The 17548-nt window shown below is 38.8% G+C and overlaps 1 protein-coding gene across 3 annotated transcripts in view; it reads left to right on the top strand.

Annotated features, from left to right (window-relative positions):
- The first annotated feature begins 17220 nt into the window (after window positions 1-17220).
- Window positions 17221-17548, top strand: part of ODF2L (outer dense fiber of sperm tails 2 like) — a 37645-nt gene continuing 37317 nt past the window's right edge. For 2 of the 3 annotated variants that reach the window (XM_057533287.1, XM_007173043.3), the window contains exon 1: window positions 17221-17407. The gene's annotated coding sequence lies outside the window, so the exon portion shown is untranslated. Of the gene's footprint in view, window positions 17408-17437; window positions 17527-17548 lie in introns of those variants that run through there. The other variant, XM_057533292.1, reaches the window with a different exon arrangement.

Here is a 17548-nt window from a genome sequence, read left to right as displayed (position 1 = left end):
TCCATTCATCTGTCAGTGGACACTTAGGTTGCTTCCATGTCCTGGCTATTGTAAATAGTGCTGCAGTGAACATTGTGGTACATGTCTGTTTTTTTTTTTTTTTTTTTGGCTGTGTTGGGTCTTCGTTTCTGTGCAAGGGCTTTCTCTAGTTGCAGCAAGCAGGGGCCACTCTTCATCACGGTACACGGACCTCTCACTATCACGGCCTCTCTTGTTGCGGAGCACAGGCTCCAGACGCGCAGGCTCAGTAGTTGTGGCTCACAGGCCTAGTTGCTCCGCGGCATGTGGGATCTTCCCAGACCAGGGCTTGAACCCGTGTCCCCTGCATTGACAGGCAGAGTCTCAACCACTACGCCACCAGGGAAGCCCCCATGTCTCTTTTTGAATTATGGTTTTCTCTGGGTATATGCCCAATAGTGGGATTGCAGGGTCATATGATAGTTCTATTTTTAGTTTTTTAAGGAACCTCCATACTGTTCTCCAAAGTGGCTGTATCAATATACATTCCCACCAACAGTGCAAGAGGGTTCCCTTTTCTCCACACTCTCTCCAGCATTTGTTGTTTGTAGATTTTTTGATGATGGCCATTCTGACTGGTGTGAGGTGATACCTCATTGTAGTTTTGATTTGCATTTCTCTAATGATTAGTGATGTTGAGCATCCTTTCATGTGTTTGTTGGCAATCTGTATATCTTCTTTGGAGAAGGGTCTATTTAGGTCTTCTGCCCATTTTGGATTGGGTTGTTTGTTTTTTTAATATTGAGCTGCATGAGCTGCTTGTAAATTTGGAGATTAATCCTTTGTCAGTTGCTTTGTTTACAAATATTTTCTCCTATTCAGAGGGTTGTCTTTTCATCTTGTTAATGGTTTCCTTTGCTGTGCAAAAGCTTTTAAGTTACATTAGGTCCCATTTGTTTATTTTTGTTTTAATTTCTATTTCTCTAGGAGGTGGGTCAAAAAGGATCTTGCTGTGATTTATGTCATAGAGTGTTCTGCCTATGTTTTCCTCTAAGAGTTTTATAGTGTCTGGCTGTACATTTAGGTCTTTAATACATTTTGAGTTTATTTTTGTGTATGGTGTTAGGGAGTGTTCTAATTTCATTCTTTTACATTTAGCTGTCCAGTTTTCCCAACACCACTTATTGAAGAGGCTGTCTTTTTCCATTGTATATTCTTGCCTCCTTTATGAAAAATAAGGTGGGTTTATCTCTGGCCTTTCTATCCTGTTCCATTGATCTATATTTCTGTTTTAGTGCCAGTACCATACTGTCTTGATTACAGTAGCTTTGTAGTATAGTCTGAAGCCCAGGAGCCTGATTCCTCCAGCTCTGTTTTTCTTTCTCAAGATTGCTTTGGCTATTTGGGGTCTTTTGTGTTTCCATATAAATGGTGAAATTTTTTGTTCTAGTTTTGTGAAAAATGCCATTGTAGTTTGATAGGGATTGCATTGAATCTAGCTTGCTTTGGGTAACATAGTCATTTTCACAATGTTGATTCTTCCAATCCAAGAACATGGTATAGCTCTCCATCTGTTTGTATCATCTTTAATTTCTTTCATCAGTGTCTTATAGTCTTCTGCATACAGGTCTTTGGTCTCCTTAGGTAGGTTTATTCCTAGGTATTTTATGCTTTTTGTTGCAATGGTAAATGAGAGTGTTTTACTGATTTCTCTTTCAGATTTTTCATCATTAGTGTATAGAAATGCAAGAGATTTCTGTGCATTAATTTTGTATCCTGCTACTTTACCAAATTCATTGATTAGCTCTACTAGATTTCTGGTAGCATCTTTAGGACTCTGTATGTATAGTATCATGTCATTGGCAAAGCAGGGACAGCTATACTTCTTCTTTTCCAATTTGGATTCCTTTTATTTCTTTTTCTTTTCTGATTGCTGTGGCTAAAACTTCCAAAAATATGTTGAATAATAGTGGTGAGAGTGGGCAACCTAGTCTTGTTCCTGATCTTAGTGGAAATGGTTTCAGTTTTTCACCATTGAGAATGATGTTGGCTGTGGGTTTGTCATACATGGCCTTTATTATGTTGAGGTAAGTTCCCTCTATGCCTACTTTCTGGAGGGTTTTTATCATAAATGGTGTTGAATTTTTGTCAAAAGCTTTTTCTGCATCTATTGAGATGATCATATGGCTTTTTTCCTTCAATTTGTTAATATGGTTTATCACATTGATTGATTTGCGTATATTGAAGAATCCTTGCATTCCTGGGGTAAACCCCACTTGATCATGGTGTATGATCCTTTTAATGTGCTGTTGGATTCTGTTTGCTAGTATTTTGTTGAGGATTTTTGCATCTATGTTCATCAGTGATATTGGCCTGTAGTTTTCTTTCTTTGTGACATCTTTGTCTGGTTTTGGTATAAGGGTGATGGTGGCCTTGTAGAATGAGTTTGGGAGTGTTCCTCCCTGTGCTATATTTTGGAAGAGTTTGAGAAGGATACATGTTAGCTCTTCTCTAAATGTTTGATAGAATTTGCCTGTGAAGCCATCTGGTCCTGAGCTTTTGTTTGTTGGAAGATTTTTTTTTTTAAATTATTAGCACCTTTAATTATTATTTATTTTATTTTATTTTATTTTGGCTGTGTTGGGTCTTCGTTTCTGTGCGAAGGCTTCCTCTAGTTGTGGCAAGCGGGGGCCACTCTTCATTGCGGTGCGCGGGCCTCTCACTATCGTGGCCTCTCTTATTGCGGAGCACAGGCTCCAGACGCGCAGGCTCAGTAGTTGTGGCTCACGGGCCTAGTTGCTCCGCGACATGTGGGATCTTCCCAGACCAGGGCTCGAACCCGTGTCCCCTGCAATATTTATTTTCATTTTGGATGATCTGTCCATTGGTGAAAGTGGGGTGTTAAAGTCCCCTACTGTGATTGTGTTACTGTCAATTTCCCTTTTATGGCTGTTAGCATTTGCCTTATGTATTGAGGTGCTCCTATGTTGGGTGCATAAATATTTACCATTGTTATATCTTCTTCTGGATTGATCCCTTGATCATTATGTAGTGTCCTTCTTTGTCTCTAGTAATAGTCTTTATTTTAAAGTCTATTTTGTCTGATATGAGAATTGCTACCCCAGCTCTCGTTTGATTTCCATTTGCATGGAATATCTTTTTCCATCCCCTCACTTTCAGTCTGTATGTGTCCCTAAGTCTGAAGTGGGTCTCTTATAAACAGCACATATACGGGATTTGTTTTTGTATCCATTCAGCCAGTTTATGGCTTTTGGTTGGAACATTTAATCCATTTACATTTAAGGTAGTTATCGATATGTATGTTCCTATTGCCATTTTCTTAATTGTTTTAAGTTTGTTACTGTATGTCTTTTCCTTCTTTTGTGTTTCCTGCCTAGAGAAGTTCCTTTAGCATTTGTTGTAAAACTGGTTTGGTGGTGCTGAATTCTCTTAGCTTTTGCTTGTCTGTAAAGGCTTTAATTTCTCTGTTGAATCTGAATGAGATCCTTGCTGGGTAGAGTAATCTTGGCTGTAGGTTTTTCCCTTTCATCACTTTAAATATGTCCTGCCACTCCCTCTGGCTTGCAGAGTTTCTGTTGAAAGATCAGCTGTTAACCTTATAGGGATTCCCTTGTGTGTTATTTGTTGATTTTCCCTTGCTGCTTTTAATATTTTTTCCTTGTATTTAATTTATGATAGTTTGATTAATATGTGTCTTGGTGTGTTTCACCTTGGATTTATCCTATATGGGACTCTCTGCACTTCCTGGACTTGCTTGACTATTTCCTTTCCCATATTAGGGAAGATTTCAACTATAATCTCTTCAAATATTTTCTCAGTCCCTTTCTTTTTCTCTTCTACTTCTGGGACCCCTATAATTCAAATGTTGGTGCATTTAATGTTGTCCCAGAGGTCTCTGAGACTGTCCTCAGTTCTTTTCATTCTTTTTCTTTATTCTGCTCTGTGGTAGTTATTTCCACTATTTTATCTTCCAGGTCACTTATGTGTTCTTCTGCCTAGTTATTCTGCTATTGATTCCTTCTAGAGAATTTTTCATTTCATTTATTGTGTTGTTCATCATTGTTTGTTTGCTCTTTAGTTCTTCTAGGTCCTTTTTGAATGTTTGTTGTATTTTCTCCATTCTATTTCCAAGATTTTGGATCTTTGCTTTCATTACTCTGAATTCTTTTTCAGGTAGACTGCCTACTTCCTCTTCATTTGTTTTGTCTAGTGGGTTTTTACCTTAATCCTTCATCTGCTGCATATCTCTCTGTCCTCTCATTTTGTTTAACTTAATGTGTTTGGTGTCTCCTTTTCACAGGCTGCAGGTTCATAGTTCCCATTGTTTATGGTGTCTGCCCCTAGTGGCTAAGGTTGGTTCAGTGGGTTGTGTAGGCTTCTTGGTGGAGGGGACTGGTCCCTCTGTTCTGGTGGATGAGCCTGGATCTGTTTTTCTGGTGGACAGGACCATGTCCATGTCTGGTGGTGTGTTTTGGGGTGTCTGTGACCTTATTATGATTTTAGGCAGCCTCTCTGCTAATGGGTGGGGTTGTGTTCCTGTCTTGCTAGTTGTCTGGCATAGGGTGTCCAGCACTGTATCTTGCTGTTTGTTGAGTGGAGCTGGGTCTTCACATTGAAATGGAGATCTCTTGGAGAGCTTTCCTTATTTGATATTATGTGGAGCCAGGAGGTCTCTGGTGGACCAATGTCCTGAACTTGGCTCCCCCACCTCAGAGGCTCAGGCCTGACACCTGGCCAGAGCACCAAGACCCTGTCAGCCACACGGCTTCCCCAGCTCCTATCCACCTAATAGGATACATAGAGGATTTGCAAGGCTGTGGATCCTCATGCATCAGCTGCTCGTTTTGTTCTCTGCTGACCAGGGGAATTTCTAGTTCAGGAGTCTGGTGACCATGGTGTCCCTTTAAAAATAATGGAAAGAAATTTGTTGGCAGTGCGTGTAAGGGCAAGCTGAAGCTGCTCTGGCTTGAGACGATCGGAAATTGCACCAAGATGCAGACAACTCTTGACTTCTTAAAACCCCTTTTTCCTAGATCCACACATGTTGCTTCTGTGCTTCACATTGTTCAAATGTAGTGTTTTTGACTTTTCCAAAGAAATATGTATGTGTTGTGTTTGGAGCAATTTAAATTTTATTGAAGAGTTCATGGGGAAGCTAAGGAAGCTATTTATGTCACAGAAAAAATAAAACAAAGCTTTTACATCACTGAAGGCATCAGCATTTTAAAAATAATTTTCTACAACTATGGAGCACCCTGGTACCCAAGTTGCCTCAGCCTCTTTCTGTTATGAGGGATCTTCATCTCTCTTCCTTTCTCTCTTTTTCTTACTTTCAAAAGGAAAACCAGCTAATCAGTAGAAACAAAATCCCTGCCTGGCCTCATACAGAGCCATTGCCCTGCTCCTCTGAATCCTCAGGACCATCCAGAAACTAGGTACAGTGGGAAGATTAGAAGGGCTCCCCTTCAACCACAGACATTTATAGTGTTCTCCCCATGAGGGATTCAGGGCAATAAGAATTTTTAAACACAATTAGGCACTTGTCTTTCTGGATGGCTTCAAAAACCACTCCAGATTGTCTCTACTTCTTCTCTAAGTTCAAAGTCAAAGCATTTATTCTTATACCATTACTTTTCCTGTGACATGTCATTTCTATTCCCTAAAGTTGCTCTTTTCTCTTTAACTAGCTGGGCATAGCTAAGGTCTCAGAGTTCATCCCATATCCCACAATTCCTAGCAACCTACCTTGATCCACGTTTTCTTGAAAAACCTCCCATTGTAATTATTTCAAGAATTTTGGCTATGGCTTGCTTGAAAATTCCAATGAAGGCCCTGTTTAAACTGAGATCTCCTTTCTTTATTTCTTATTGTGTACCAATTCTTTTTGTGTCTCCCGTATGACTACTGTCTTCTCTGCCTTTTTCTATTCTTCTCCAAAAAGGCTAGGGATTAACTTTTTTAAAAAAAAATAGTAGTATGTATCTTTTACTACATAGCCGTTTTAATTTTTTTTCTCTATTAGAAAATAATGGGGTCTTTTTTTATTTTATTTTATTTATTTATTTATTTATTTATGGCTGTGTTGGGTCTTCGTTTCTATGCAAGGGCTTTCTCTAGTTGCGGCAAGTGGGGGCCACTCTTCATCACGGTGCGCGGGCCTCTCACTATCGCAGCCTCTCTTGTTGCAGAACACAGGCTCCAGATGCGCAGCCTCAGTAATTGTGGCTCACAGGCCTAGTCGCTCCGCGGCATGTGGGAGCTTCCCAGACCAGGGCCCAAACCCGTGTCCCCTGAATTAGCAGGCAGATTCTCAACCACTGCGCCACCAGGGAAGCCCCTAATGGGGTCTTTTTGACTAGGGATTCTTTAGAGTCATATAATAGGAAAAGAGGAAAAATCAGTCAATTCTTTAATATAATCCTATAATTGGTCACTAAAATACAGTAATTTTAAGAACAAAATGTACAATAGATGATACATTTTTAGCTAAGATCAAATGCGCATATTATAAAAATATTAAGAGTAGTTTTCAAGCAATGGTTATAAGAAACACAAATTTTTTAAAAGAAACTTTTCAGGAAGGATTTAATTTGTTTTAACTAAGAATAAAAGAATTTCTCTAGTGTCATTGTTTATCTTAAATGTCATTTTATCACATACACGTTTTATCTCCATGTGGATGAGTTATCATGATATAGATTATAGCAATGAGTCACACATTTTAGATTGCTTATTAAGCAGGGGATCAAGCCAAAATATTAAAATTCCAGAGTCTAAGAATATGTTAAAATTTTCTCTTACTTCTGTTTTCAATTATAAATTTTTATTGGCGTTCTCCTTTAATCCTGTATTGCAATAATTATGTAGAAGCAGTGGTTAAATGGTTAAGTGATCGGGCTTTGGAGTTAGGCTTCCTGAATTCCAGTAAAAAGCTTTGCTTTTTACTGGCTGCATGGCCTTAGGTAAGTTATTAAACATCTCCGTGCCTCAGTTTCTACATCCATAAAATTTGAATAGTACATGTAGTGATTAAAACTGTGTCTAGGTCAGAGTAAGAGTTTAATAAATATTAATCCACATTAATTATGGCCTTTCTCTGGTGTGTGGCACCTGCTTGGGCACTGTTAGTTGCCTACCCAATAGTCAGCCTCCTTCTCTTTCTTGCTGGCCGAACCTGTCTTCCACCCACGACAGAGGTCGGAAATGTCTGATGCTCATTTTTCCAAGCCTCCCTCAGACTGGGGCACTATGTAACCCGACCCCAGCCGATAATCTAAGGAGTAGTCTCCTAGCAGGAGAGAGATGAAGGAGAAGGAGGTGGTGGTGTGCGAATCGTTCACAGAAAAGATTTTCCTCCCTGAAAAAAAGAGAAATGTCTAAGAAAAGCCTACCCCTCTTTCCTATAAGGGTGCCAGAGGCTGAGGGAGCCTCTGTGGCCATTAGAGGGAAGGTGAGGAAGTCAGCCAAAAGGGTAGTAGAGCTGAAAGGTAGAAAGAGCCTGTGTCGCAGATGACACTGGTGACAGCTGAGCCACCGGGGGAGTACCAAACTCCTGACTTCTTACTGCGTAAAGTAAACTCTGATTCTTTAAGCAACCATTAGTTAGGTATCCGGTTACTTCCCACCAAAACTCTTGCAAGTGCTAAATGTACTTTAAAAAATAGCACTGGCATTTCTAAAAAGTGCCAGTCAATGTTTGAAAACATGTACAGTAAGTGGTTTAGTATATAAATGTATGATATTTTGATGAACGAAGTAATATTATTTTCATTTCCTTGGCAAAATTTTGACGCAAGCAATTTTCTTTTCTGTACAAAAGGACCATGCTTAGTTTCAATAAGCTAACAGTGGGAAGACCTATTAAAAAATGCCCATCCAAAGCAGATAAGCCTAAAATAAAATAATTTTTTAAAAAGCAAACAGCAAAGCTAGTCCTTTAGCTTTCTTAAGCTTTTCTTAAAGTGTATACTAACCATAATATGCTAACTATGCCAATTTCATATTTGTATCCCTGGATTATTAATCTTTTGTCTCCACATTCTATCATCTTATGAATATTTTTCTTCATATTTGACACCTGGGGATCCTTTGTTTTCTGAGAGTTCTTGAAATAGTTAACTAACTCTCTAATTTGTAATTATATTAGTAGATTTTGAAATGATACAAAAATAATAAAATAGTGTCTGTACTCTCTATGACCACATCTTTATGCCATGAGACTTCAATTGCTTACATTTATTCTTAAAGCCTTTAATACCTAATCAGAGCCAAACAATAATATATTTTAAAAAGGAAATTTCATGCTTTTGCATCATTTTCCTTTGGTCAGCCAAAGAAATGCTGATGTTCAGAGGATAGAATATTGAGCTTAAAATATAAGAATAAGCAGTGTTATTTTCTGAATGATATCAAAATAAACTTCTGATTTAAAAATTGGCTATGGAATACAATATAATAAATGTTCCATACATGAACTAATTTTCTGTAGTGTATGCTGAAACTTGGGCTAAATTTGACAGTGTTAACTGGTCAAACATTCTGGATTTTTGCGGGTTATGGTAATTACTGGAGTCATCCATAGCTTAGACGGAAAAGTAGATTAACATATGCTATTACCTTTTTTTAAAAGAAAGTTCATGTTTGAAGTCTCCAACTTCTGTGGACAATATCTGGATGAAAAGTGATAGTCAGATCCAGCAAACTCACTCCTTTACCCAAAGGAGTTGAAAACTTATGTCCACATAAAAACCTGCATGTGGAAGTTTAGAGCAGCTTTATTCCTAACTGGCAAAACTTGGAAGCAACTGAGATGTTCTTCAGTAGGTGAATGTATAAATAATCTATGGTACATTCAGACAATGGAATATTATTCAACACTAAAAAGAAATGAGCTATCAAGCCATGAAAAAACGTGGAGGAAACTTAAAGTCATATTACAAAATGAAAGAAACCAATCTGAAAAGGCCACATACTGTATGATTCCAAATATATAAAAAGGCAAAACTGTGGAGACAGTAAAAAGATCAGTGGTTGCCTAGGGTTTGGAGGTGGGGATGGATAGGCAGAGTACAGGGGATTTTTAGGGCAGTGAAAATACTCTGTATGGTACTATAATGGTGAGTACATGTCATATATTTGTCCAAACCCATAGAATGCACAACACCAAGAGTGAAACCTAATATAAGCTATGGACTCTGGGTGATAATGATGTGTCAATCTAGGTTCGTCAGTTGTCACAAATGTTTCATCTGGTAGGAGATGTTGCTGATGGAAGAGTCTATGCATGTGTGGGGCGGAAAATATATAGTATATCTTTGTTCCTTCCTCTTAATTTTGCTGTGAACCTAAAAATGCTTTAAAAAAATAAAGCCTTTTTAAAAAAAGAGAGAGATAATCATTCTAATTTTATATCATGTGCTTTGCACCTTAAAATAATCATCGTTTACTAATACTTACCAATTATAGGACACTTAACGATTTATCAGAGACAGGGCTATGTGTTCTACAAATATGACCTCAATCATCATAACAATCCTATCAGATAAGTAGAATTACTCTTTAAGTTTTTTAAAGGAAAACAAGGCTTAGAGAAGTAAAGTAATTTACCCAAGACTCGTAGCTAGAAAACATGAATACAGATTGGTATGATTCCAAAGCCCTTGCTGCTAACCACTATGTTACTGTAACAACCCATTTCAACTTCACCTCATGCTTATTCCCAGCCTGATCTCCAATGGTTTAGTTAGTGCAGAACTGGGGTAGCTCCCTTTCTAAATGGTTTCTGGTAAGGACCTTCTTTCAACAACACGTACCATGTTGCCCAAAACTACAGACTAAATAATTGTGTTCTCCCCAAGTTCATATTTAAGAACCTTAATCCTCAATGTGATGGTATTTGGAGATGGAGCCTTTGGGATGTAATTAGGTCATGAGGGTGGACCCCTTATTATGGGATTAGTGCCCTCATAAAAAGAGACACGAGAGAGCTTGCTTCCTCCTTCTCTCTCTTGTATGTGAGGATATAGCAAAAAGGTATTTATCTGGAAACTAAGAAGAGGGCCCTCATGAGGAATCGAATCAGCTGGCATCTTGATCTTGGACTTCCCAGCCTCCGGATCTGTGGGTAATAACTTTCTGTTGTTTAAATCACCCAGTCTATGGTATTTTTGTTATAGCAGCCCAAACTGACGAAGATGCCAATTAGATACAACTGGATAACTGTATATAACAAAGTTAACCTTGACTCCTACTTCATTCCTTACAAAAAAGTGAATTCAAGATGGATCATGTATTTAAATATAAAAGCTTAGAATCATAAAGCTTTTAGAAGAAAACATGTAATATCTTCACAAATGTGGAGTTGTAAAGCACAAAACCACAAAAGGAAAAATATTGATAACTTAGGTGGTATCAAAATTTTTAAAATTCTGCTCATCAAAAGATACCGTTAAGAAAATGAATAGCCAAGATACAGACTGGGAGGAAATATTCATATTATATTTTATAAAAATACAAAAATAAAGAACTCCTACAAATCAATAATAAAAAGATAACCCAATACAAATGTGTGCAAAAGACTTGAATAACACTTCATAAAAGATATACATATGGCCCATAACTATTAAAAAGGTGCTCAACAAAATCGTTAGTTATCAGGGAAATGCAAATTAAAATTACAGTGAGATGCCACTTCACACCCACTAAAACAGTTAAAATAAAAAGGTTGCCATAATAAATGTTGGCAAGGATGTGAGGCAATTGGAACCCTAATACATTGCTAGCACAAGCACTTTGAAGATGGATACGGCATTTTCTTATAAACTTAAAGATATATATATCCCATGACCCAGCAATTCCACTTCTAGGTAAACAAATGAAAAAATATGTTTATAAAATGCCTTTTACAAGAATGTTTTTATCAGCCTCATTCATAATAACCAAAAAATGCAAACTACCAAAATATCAACAGGAGAATTGATAAATTGTGATATGTTCATATAACTGAATACTACTCAGGAATAAAAGGGAACAAAGTACTAAAATATGGAACAACATGACTGAATCTAAAAGACATATATATATTGAGTGAAAGAAGCTAGACCCAAAATTAATTAGAATGTATGATTGCATTTATATGAAGATCAAGAATAGGCAAATTAACCTCTAGTGACAGAAAATAGAAAGTGGTTATTTCGGTGTGTGCGTATGTGCGTGAGAGGGGGTAAAGGTAGTTTTGGTTGATGGACTGGAAAGGAATACAAATAAACCTTCTAGGTTGATGTAAATGTTCTATATCTTTGTTTTAGGTGTAGCTTCATGGGTGAATATAACTGTCAAAACTCATATTCTAAACATTTAATATTTGTGCACTTTATTGAATGTAAATTATAACAATTTAAAAGCAGCCTGTAGTGATCAGGAAATAAGTAGTTATTGAAGGCAAGCCTTTGATGAGAATGGCAGAAATGAAGGATACAAAGCTTGTGGGGTGGGTTTGCTCTTTACTACTGTATTAAGAGGTTCAAAGAAAAATGTGATGAGCTCAGAGGTCAGGAGAGCTTCTATGATTGCCTTAAAAACATACCTCTATAGGTTGCTAGGATGACACATCTAAATCAAATATTAATGCTGTGAAGAGCTGACTTACAAGGTAAGTTGAATAAACAGATTGACTAGGTGAAAAGGTAAGGCAATGACTGAGAGGAGTTGGATCTTGAGAATTGTCGTGAAGCTGTTTGAGTAGACTTAGATAATTCTATCATCTTGATAGACAGACCCTAGAGAGTTGTTTCCTTTCTGAAAAACTCCTCCTTACCTGTCTTATAAGGCTGGTCTTGTCTTCTTTGAAGATTCTGAAATAACTTCATCTGAGGAATTTACCTTCTCATAACTCACTGTTATCATTTCTTTATACCTCTAGACCAGCACCATCCAGTAGAAATATAATGTGAGCCACATATGTAATTTTAAATTTTCTAGTAGCCACATTAAAGATAGTAAAAAAAATAGTTAAAATTAAATTTTAATAATATATCGTATTTAACTCAATATATTCAAAATACTATCATTTCAACATGTAATCAATATAAAAATTATTAATGTATTCTACATTCCTTTTTCATATGCAACATCAGTGTGTATTTTGCACTTAAAGTATATTTCAGTTTGAACTAGTCACATTTTAAATGTTCAATAGTCATAGGTGGCTAGTGACCTCTGTATTCTTCATATCGGACCAGGGTTTCTTAATATCATCACTATCGATATTTAGACAGAATAATTCTTTTTATGTGCGGGCTGTCCTGTGCATTGTAGGCTGTTTAGCAGCATCCTTGGCCTCTACCCACTAGATGCTGGTAGTACCCCCACACACACACACCTGCAGTTTTGACTCCAAAAAAGAATGTCAAGAACCACTGGTATAGATCTACAGAGTTGGTAGATATTCCTACCCAGTATATTTTGCCCCAGTATATTCCAGGGCATAAGTAAAAAGTCTGGCCTAGGAAAAAGCTTTCACACTAAAAAATAGGCAAGATTTTGCTTATTCATATTGGCAGAAACCTATGGAATATGATAATGAATTCCAAGGGTGTGAGAACAGGCATGAAAGAATATAATTTTTGATGAGACAAAAATTTTTAATATGGATATACTTATCAGAGGCCATGGATTCATCATGCTTGCCTGAGCATCTGGGAGTTGTTCTAAAGGTTTTCTTAGTTGGTTGGTTGAAACCTGGACTCAGTGGTGGCCTGCACTAAATAAAGTTGAGATGCTAGAAATCTCTCGATACATTTTAGAGGATTGATTTAAAAGACTTAGGGAGACAGGATGCTTGGAATGGATTTATCATTTCAGTCACCTATTCATTAGGTCAGTTATTCATCATGACCCAGTCACCTATCTCCAAATATGTCCTAAGAAGGCCCAGAAGACCTTCTCTTCACTAATGCACTGAGAAAATAGTGAGGAGGAGAATGCCAAAATCCTTTGAAAGTACTGTAGCTTCTGTCCTCTAAGCACAGGGATGAAATTAGGAGATTATGCCATTGAATGGGATCACCAATTCCCTAGTGGACATAATAGGATCCAAAAGTGGCAGAGACCAAATGACTGCACTTAACCATCAGAGATGAGGTAGTTGTGGTTACCATAATGGGCAGGAGCGCCAGAGTAGTAATCATAGTCATTTGACTAAGGGATCTTTAACAGTGGATAATTGATCATGATATCCCTACAATGAAATGGATGGACAATCTGCTAGGATCCTAACTGATCTGTATAATGAAGAGTTGATAGATCTGATAAAGAGGGACCTGAACTTCATTACCTTAGTGGAGACCTACAATATCTTGTCATTGGCTTCTTAACTCACAGCTATTAAAATAGGAACACCAGTTGGTAGCCCCTAGAACTGTCTTTTCTACAGAAATAGTAAGCCAAAGCAATACCATATACCTGGGGAAATTCTAGTGATTAGTGCCACCATCAAAGACTCGAAAAATGCAGGGTGATGATTCTCATCACACTAGCATTTAACCTGCCATTTGGCCTGCGTAGAAGATGAATGGGTTGCCTAAGATGAATGGGTCTACATCCAGATGTAGTCTTTTTATTAGGTGAATAAGCACAATTTTAACACCTAACATTCAGCTATCACTCTAAAAAATGTCTTTTATTTATCCTAATATGCGTGAAACAACTGAAGTTACTCACTTTCATTTGGAAGTGAGAGAATGGGGGAGAATTTATTGCTTTATGTAAGGGCTTTGTTAATTCTTTAGCTCCCTGTCATAATTTAGTGTGCAGGAACAGTGATGATTTCCTCACCTTATGGGACATCACTTTTGTCTACTACATTTATGATATTGTGCTGATAGGACCTAATGATCAGGAAATAGCACATACCATAGATGCCTTGTGTAGTAAATTGTCTTTCCCATAGGTGCTATGGACCTTGACACTATCCCATTCAGAGGTAGAATGTTTTACTCTTTCCCTCAGATTTGGGCTGACTCTCTATTTTATTTTAGATAACAAAATGCAGCATAAGTGATTCTGTGTAACTTCTGTGGCCATAGAGCTGCAGCTTCTGCATTTGTTGCTTGAAACACTTACTCTTGGGATGCAGCTGCCATGAAAAAAGCTCAGTTCGGTCACATGGAGAGCCACATAGATAGAATGGAAGAGGTCCTGGCCTCCCGAGTGAACCCACCAAGTCACCAGACATAAATAAAGTCATCTTGGTTAGTCCAGCTTCAGCAGCAATCTGGTTTCAACTTGGTGAGAGACCCCAGCTATTGCCACATGAACCAAAAAAACCACCCAGCTGAACCCTGCCTGAACTTCTGAAAGAAGTTCAGAACAAATAAAACAGTTTTTGTTTCAATCCACTAAGTTCGATAAAATAACAAAAGGAAACCAAAACATACTGGAAAGAACACATGCAATTCAGAGTGGGGAAATGACGATTCAGGGTTCTACTACCTCACTAAAATTTCTTGGGTCCAGTGGTCTGGGATATATTAGGTTACACCCTCAATATTAAAGTTGTTTCAACTTGCATCCCCTTGGATCACGATGTTGGCTAGGGTCACTTATACAGCTGCATTCAGGGAACAAGGCTGTGCCTTGAAAGTCAACTGGCTCACAGGTCTAGCACCTCAGCTGGGACCTGGATGGGTTTCCCTCTACAGCAGCGTAATTGGATTTCTTATATGGTACCTGGTTTCCAAGAGAGGAAAGCAGAACCTGCTAGGTCTCTCAAGGCCTAGGTCTGGAACTGGTCTAGGATCACTTTCACTACATTCTATTGCTCAAATTCAAGAGGAGGGGAAACAGACTCCACCTGTGATGTGTGTACAAGGATGAGAAGAATTGTTTGTATGCCATTTTGGAAACAGTTTATTACACCACCAAACTTTTTTAAATTGCTTTTTTATTTTGCTAAGTATTGCTATTCATCCTGTATCTTTTAACTTTTTACTTCATTATTTGCAATTTTTACATTATAACATACATTTGTTGTCATGAAGAAGAAAAACACAATTTTCATGCAACACTGCATTGTTGCATCTTACATACAAATGTCCCACTAATGAGTTTAATGATTATTAGGCACTTGATATTTTAAATGCTTTATATTGGAAGTTTGCACACCATGTCCTGTGGGCCAAATCTATCCTGGTACTTATTTTTGTAAATAAAGTTTTACTGGAGCACAGGGACTTCCCTGGTGGCACAGTGCTTAAGAATCTGCCTGCCAATGCAGGGGACATGGGTTTGAGCCCTGGTCTGGGAAGATCCCACACGCCGTGGAGCAACTAAGCCCGTGTGCCACAACTATTGAACCTGCGCTCTAGAGCCTGTGAGCCACAACTACTGAGGCAGCATGCCCTAAGTCCTGAAGACCACACGCCTACAGCCCATGCTCCGCAACAAAAGAAGCCACTGCAATGAGAAGCCCACGCACCACAAGAGTAGCCCCTGCTCACAGCAACTAGAGAAAGCCCACACGCAGCAACGAAGACCCAATGCAGCCAAAAATAAATAAATAAATAAATAAATTTATTTTTTTAAAAAGTTTTATTGGAGCACAGCCAAGCCATGTATTTATGAATCCTCTATGGCATCTTTTAAGCAACAGTGGCAGAGTTAAGTATGACAGAGGCTGTATAACCCACAGAATTTAAAATATTTACTGTGTGACCCTTTATAGAAAAAGTATGCTGGTCTCTGCTTTAAATTACGCAGAAATCCTTGGTGGAATGTTTCACAGGTGGTCAAGTGTTTAATGATATTTGGGGAAATTGGGGGTTTTGAATGGGCTGGAATAAACTGTTATTTTCCCATTTATGTAAAAATGGAATAAGGGATCTTTCTATCCAAAAGTTCACTATCCAACAAGATTTCAGCAACAGATTAGATTTAGAGGATGAGGGATGCCATATTTACTTTACCTGGACAATTCAGTTAAATAAGTCAATTTGAGAATCTTATGTAATCATTTTGAGATTTTGTAAATGTTTCCTCTTGAATGCCTTACACAAGTGGTAACTTATAATACCAATGCAATTTAATTAAAATAAGTATTTTTCTTAACAGGAGCCTAACTTCTGTGTACAATTATTTTTCTAATTATGGAAAGTTAGCAAGGTTAGCTAGAATCCTAGCTTAGTGCTAGAAAAATCCCAAGAATTGTGTTCCTTGCCCCCAACTCTACCTGTCGTCTTCCTCTTTTCTTTTTTTTTTTTTTTTTGCAGATGAGAGGACTAGCCCAGAGAAGCTAGTTGACTTGCCGAAGGTTATGATCCATCAGTGAGAGAGTAGGTACGTAAATCCGCAGTTCCCAGTGCTTACTAACATTTGCATATATGGAAGCTAATGTGTTGGGGAACTTTTTTTTTTTCACACACACACACACTGTGTTTTATTTTTACAAGAGATAAATAAACTGGTTGGGGAACTTTTTGCTGGACAATCATAGCGCCTGGGGAGGGGGGGCGGCGGGGGGGAAAGCATTGCTGGAATCATCAGTGGAAAATATTCTTCAGTGAAACCAATAAGACGTATGCCATGGTTAAACTGCTCAGTTGATAGTTGCTCTATTTGTGAACCTAATGTGATAGCCTGCGATTTTGAACGTTAGGTTGAGGCGTTGGATAACTTTTTTTTTTTTTTTTACTTTTCCAAATAGAATCTGGTCTTGTTCAGTTTATAAACCATACCAGCTGGCTGTAGCACAGATACAAATAATTTGTGACCTGAAAGATGCCTTCGAGATCACCGCCCGGCTCCCTCATTTAACAGGAGAAAATGGGCCCAGGGAAGGATCTCAGATAAACAGATTTTAGCTGTTTACATTTATAACGAGCTTTCTTCCAGTCGCGGTTGCCTTGGTTTTTTCAAGTCTCCTCCTTTAAAAAGCAAAAGCAGGACACTTGCAGGCCAAGTGTCAGAAAATCTGGAATCCATCGGCCTTATTTCCCTTTCTGGTTGAACTCAGTTAAGATTCTTTGGTAACTACACACAAATGCTACCCTTCTCGGAAAACAAACGGTTGCGGGGCCGGAGGAGTTCATCGGGAGAAGATACAGAGAGACAAAGCTCCTCTCCCGGGCTCCGCCCCCTCACTCCTGCCAATAGCAGCAGACGCCGGCGCTCGCTTTCCCGAGCTCGGCCAATTGGCTGCGCCGCTGCGAGCCCGACGGAAGGGGCGGGGCGGTCGTTGTCAGAGAAGCCACTTGCTGGTTACCAACTCCGCTTTGTCCCGCTTGCACCTTGTTGGGCATTCTGCCACTGGAAGCCGTTGTAGGAATTCGCCTGCTTCCCGCGTCGAGTCCTTGCCTTCCTTCCTAGCTTTCACCCACTGCACTGCCCGCCGCGTCCCGCTCCGTTCTAGCCGACCCAGGGCTGGAGAACACAGGTATGCTCACAGGCGGCTTGCACTAACATTCGCCGAGCGTCAGCCTTGGCGGCCCCGGCGGACCCCTTTCACAGCGGAGCGGCGGCGGGCTGACGTCACGGCGACGTACTGACGCAGCGGTAGGGACGTCGGCGTGCTTTT

This window comes from Balaenoptera acutorostrata, chromosome 1 (assembly GCF_949987535.1).
Source record: "Balaenoptera acutorostrata chromosome 1, mBalAcu1.1, whole genome shotgun sequence".
Taxonomy (NCBI): Eukaryota; Metazoa; Chordata; class Mammalia; order Artiodactyla; family Balaenopteridae; genus Balaenoptera; species Balaenoptera acutorostrata.
Note: the sequence above shows the minus strand (reverse complement) of the source record. Positions and strands in the feature narration are given on the sequence as shown.